The sequence below is a fragment of the Rhipicephalus microplus genome, unplaced genomic scaffold (assembly GCF_043290135.1).
Source record: "Rhipicephalus microplus isolate Deutch F79 unplaced genomic scaffold, USDA_Rmic scaffold_228, whole genome shotgun sequence".
NCBI classification, from domain to species: Eukaryota; Metazoa; Arthropoda; class Arachnida; order Ixodida; family Ixodidae; genus Rhipicephalus; species Rhipicephalus microplus.
The window spans coordinates 187,501-192,500 of NW_027464799.1; the positions used below are offsets into that span (position 1 = coordinate 187,501).

Sequence of the window (5,000 nt, forward strand, 5' to 3'; positions counted from 1 at the left end):
AATTAGTTGGAAAATGTGGCGGAATGAAATTTGTATTTCTTATCCATGTAAATGTGTAGCTATGCTTGCCTTCTTTCTTCCATAATTCATTCCACTCGTCGTTTAACTTTTTCTTTAATTCTTTTGCTATAACTGTTTTCGTTATGGGAACAAATATTTCCTCTCCGTCTTTGCTCGCTTCTTTTGCGCATTCGTCGGCTAATGTGTTCCCTATATTCCCACTGTGTGCTTTTACGTAGGTCAGTTTAATATCTTTACTTTGTGTTTGGCTTAAGGTTTTCCTGATGTTACAAATAATTGGATTTAGGTTATCTGGATTTTTTATTGCCAGAAGTGCAGATTGGCTGTCTGTAAAAAGCTGGTATTTAACGAAAGCTTGTAGAGGCCAGATATGTTCTATTGCTTTCTGGATTGCAATGATCTCAGCCTCGTAATTACTACTGTGTTCTGGAAGTTTATATTTTTTCACTGTTTGGATTTGGTTATCTTTGTTTAGTATTATAAATGCCGCTCCTGTTTCTTTTTCTTTCTTTGATCCGTCTGTGTATATTTTGAAGTCTGCTTCTTCCTCTGTTGTTCCAAAGGGTATGCTAACTTTATTTGCTGGATGATCTTGCCATTGGTCGTGTTTCTTCATTATTTCGTTTTCGGTGTATACTTTCTGTTGCCATGTGAAGTTCTTTCCTTTCTTAAGTATGTAGTGTAATTCGTTTTCTTTTTCGATTGTCAAATGGAGAGGTGGAATGTTTGCTAATATGTTGAGTGAAAGATTTGATGTTGTTTTGAATGATTTAGTTATTAATAATAAAGGTAATCTTTGGATTGATTTCAGTTTTTTAATAAAAATGGTTTTTCGGCTATACCATGCTGGGGAGGCGTATGTAACCATTCGTTCTATACCCCTTTTATATATTAACTGTAGTATGTTTCTATTTGTATGTTTGTCGTCTTTTATTGTACGACTTAAATTATACGTGACTTCGTCTACTTTTCTTTTTAAGTATTTTAGATGTGGGAGGAATGTTAGTTTTGTGTCCAAGACCACCCCTAGAATTTTCATTTCGTTAACCATTTTGATTTTATCCTGTCCGATTTTTATTTGGGGTTGATGGCTAATGTACTGCTTTCCGATTATCATATATTCCGATTTTTCCTTATTCAGGGTTATTCCTTTTTGATGTGCCCACTGATTTATTAGTGTTAGTGCCTTCGTAGCTTTTTCCTCCACCTCTTTTCTTGAGCGGAACTTTATGTGTAACACCACGTCGTCCGCAAAGGCTTGGATGTGTACTCCTTCTTGAAGCTGAGTTTCTAATAGGTCGCCTATTGTTATATTCCAACAGAGTGGGCTTAAAGGTGACCCCTGTGGGGAACCTGAAGTTAGTGTTTTCTTAATTTTTACTCCATCTGTTTCATAGATTATTTTCCTGTTCCGTAGAATATTGTCCGCCAGTTTTATTAGGTTGTTGGGACACTTATATTCTTCTAATTTCTGAATAACTACTTCGGGTTTTATAGAATTGAATGCGTTTTTAATATCTAGTGCTATTAGCATGCTGTTTAGCTTATCAATTTTCGCTTGGTTTATTCGTTTGATTATTTCTTCCAATGCCGTGGTTGTTGATGTCCCATGGGTAAATCCAAATTGTTTTTTGTTAAAATGGTGATTTTTAAACAAGAAATAATAGATTCTATCTTTTATGAGCTTTTCTAATATTTTTCCCAAAATCGAGTTAATAGCTATTGGGCGATATTTGTTTTCCTCGGATTTGTCCTCTCCGTTCCCTTTTGGAATCAATATAATTTTAGATTCTTTCCATCTTTGAGGAAAATGTCCGTGCTTTAAGCATGCATTAAAAAGATTGACAAAGAAAGTCTTATGCCTTTCATACATCACTTGTATGAGGTTAGTTTTTAGGTTGTCTGGTCCGGGGGTTACATCTTTCCTCAGATTTTTTACTATCTGCGTTACTTCAATCTCTGTAAATGGGAGGTCATCACTGGGTAAATTTCTTTCTCTCATTTCTGCTCCCGATGTCCAATTTCCTCCCTGTTTGTTATTGTTTATTGTGTCGTTGCTTGATTGTATTTGACTGTGTCCTGGCTCGTCATTTTCCATGCAGTTAGGGTATAAATTTCCTAGAATGTGTTCTATTGTTTCCTGAAGAGTCTTTGTGACTTCTCCATTTTCTTTTGTGATGCTTCTAAACATAACCTTGGTTTTCATCTTATTTCGTGCAATTTTATACGGTAGGATGAATGGATTTTTCGTAGCCTTAGTACATAGAGTTTTCCAACTGTTGTTTTTAGCCTGTTCTATCATGTTGTTATACGTGTCATGTTCTTTATAGTATTCCTTTTTGTATTGTTCTCTGATATCCCCTTTCGCCTTTTGATACCTCCTTCGTAGTGCTCTGACTCTCTTCCTTTCAATTTCTAGGTCTCTTGACCACCAAGTATTCGGTTTTTGTTTAGAAGGTTTTTTCTTTTTACTGAATTCCTTCTTAAGTTTCTCGATTTTCTCGTGTAGCGTATTCACTATTTCTTCAATACTTTCCTTCGTGTTTATTTTCCCCTGGACTTCCTCAAACCAGGGATCAATTTGCAACTTTTCCATGACTTTTGTTTGCCCTTTTAACGTTAGGCCATATTCCTCTGGAAGTTCTTCATTTTTAATAACAACTTTAATGTATCTGTGATCGCTGTGATTATAGGTTTTAAGTACTTCCCAGCTTTTAATATCCTGGTTTAGGTTTGCGTCACATATGGTGAGGTCAATCCAACCCCTCGCCCTACTTGTTTTAAATGTCGGAGGTGATTCTTTGGCATTTAATAATGTCAGGTTGTGTAATACTGTGAATTCTAATACTTTTTCACCTTTCTCATCCGTCTCCGTGCTTCCCCAAATTTGATGTTTTGAGTTGAAGTCACCCATTATTATCGTGTTAATGTCTATAAATTTCTGTAAAATGTTTCCTATTGCTGACATTGCCAGCTCGACGTTTTCATTCGGAGGACAGTAGCAGTTGATAATTACCAATTCTCTTTCACCTTTATTTATCTTGACTGCTATTAGTTTTTGTTCTATAATAATTGGGAAAGCGGTTATATTTTCTTTGTGTATTATGATGGCTGTCTTCGGGTCTTTGTTGTTGGCTATAACTTTATGCTTTAGCGGAAACCCTATGATTTTGTTGTTGAGCGAATATGGTTCTTGGAGTACAGATATGTCGAATTCTTCTTCTTGTTGAAAATTGTTTAGTGACTGATTTGCCTTAAATGCCCTGCCTAAATTTACCTGTATTATTTGTATTTCAGTGCTATTCGCCATTGTGCCTGTGTGTTGGGTACTCTTAGTTTAGTCTAGCTAGAATTTTGCCTTTCTCGGCCTGTACCTTTGTTATGTATACCGGGCATTCCCTGGACATCATAGAATGATCTGTCTCCGTGCGACCCTCAGTCTCGCAGATGTTGCAGTGCGATTCTGCTTCACATTCTCTTTGGTAGTGACCTCGTTGGCCACAGTTAATGCAGCGCTGGGGGCCATCGCAATCGGGAGCAATGTGGCCGTGCATGGCGCATCTTGTGCATCTGGGCCAAAAGATGTCGTCAAAGATCGGGCATCGTGACCAGCCGATGTTCAGTGCAGTTCGGCTTCCGATTGCTTTGTTTGCACTTCGATTTAGGGCAAGAATCACTGTCTTGCCTCTCTTGCCCGGCCATGTCTTCTTTATTGTTATGTCTTCTGGCGAGCACACCAAACGGTTTTGCCTGACGATTCGGGCTGGGAGATTGACCTCGTCAATTTCATCCTCGAGTCCAATTATTTTCTTATGGATCCTGTTCTCCTTTGGGAGCTTGGCTTCAACATTTCTCAGTTCTCTGTCCTTCTGAATGAACTGGAGAATCTTAGCTGAGTCTTCTTTTGACTTCGTCATCACGACAATTCCCTCTCTCCCTGGCCGAATTGTTGCTTCTTGGATTCCCAGGTCGAGGGGATCCACCCGCTGCCTCAGAAGCGATGCGACCTCTTTTTTCTCCATTGTTCCGGAAGATACCACCAGAGCATAGGTTGGTCGGCTCTCGGTTGCGGGAGTGTTGCTCTGTGTTGGCTCTTCCCTTTGTTCGAGTGGTTCTTCTTGTCTTCTTTTCTCCAATTCTTCGATCCTGCCTTTTTGGAACGCAATCTGTTGGGCCTGTTCCATTAACAGGTTTTTCAATTTAGCTTGTTCGGAGATTATCGCTTCAATCTGCTGGGCTACCGCCTCGTCGCCGCCCGTCAATGTAGAGATTTTAATGAGAGCCCTCATAGTGTTTTTGTCTGCTTTGGAAAGTCTAGACAAAACTGTACCTTTTTCTCCGCGGCTGGTTGGGAGTGACGATTGTGAATTTCTGTCTTCGTCCCAGTTGTCTAGCGCTCCTTCGTTAGCAGCCGTTTGTGTTTGAGGGTGGACCTCTCCTCCTTCAGCTTCTTCGGTTTCGGTTCCTCGGCTGCCTCCCTCTACCTGGTCATTCTCGGTTGGGCTCCACCAATCTGTTTCAAGAGAAGCTTTGGCGGGCATCGCTCCTTGTGGTTCTTCTTTCTTTGCCTTCTCTTCTTTGTTGGTCACTTGTTTTTGTTCCACCCTCTTGGTCTTCTTCTTCTGTATCTTGTCTGTCTTCGCCCCTTGCGTGGGGTCTGTAATTGCAGAGTCGTCATTGCTTCCTGTGTTTTTTAGGACCTTTGACGTAGGCCCCACTGCTGGGTTTGCCGTTTGTAGAGGTCCTCTTCCCTCCAGTCCTTGTTTCTGGGTTTCCGTTCTCATCCCCTTGGGTTTCAACATCTTCTCCTAATCTCCACGCTGTGTTCCAAGAGAAGGGTTTGTGCCTTCGAAGCCGTTGTTTGCCGTCTGGAAGAAAGTTACTCCTTTTTAACTTGTTCTGGTATCGCCAGAGATGTTCCTCAACCTTGGTAGTAGAGGTTGCCGGTTTTAGGTGTTCTTGGCAGCGTAGAGGCGCCG

At 40.2% G+C, this 5,000-nt stretch overlaps 1 long non-coding RNA gene across 1 annotated transcript in view; it reads left to right on the forward strand.

The window, feature by feature from the left end:
* The window catches only part of LOC142792549 (uncharacterized), a 25,934-nt gene that overhangs the window by 1,092 nt on the left and 19,842 nt on the right, over positions 1–5,000 (forward strand). The gene's annotated exons all lie outside the window — the stretch shown is intronic.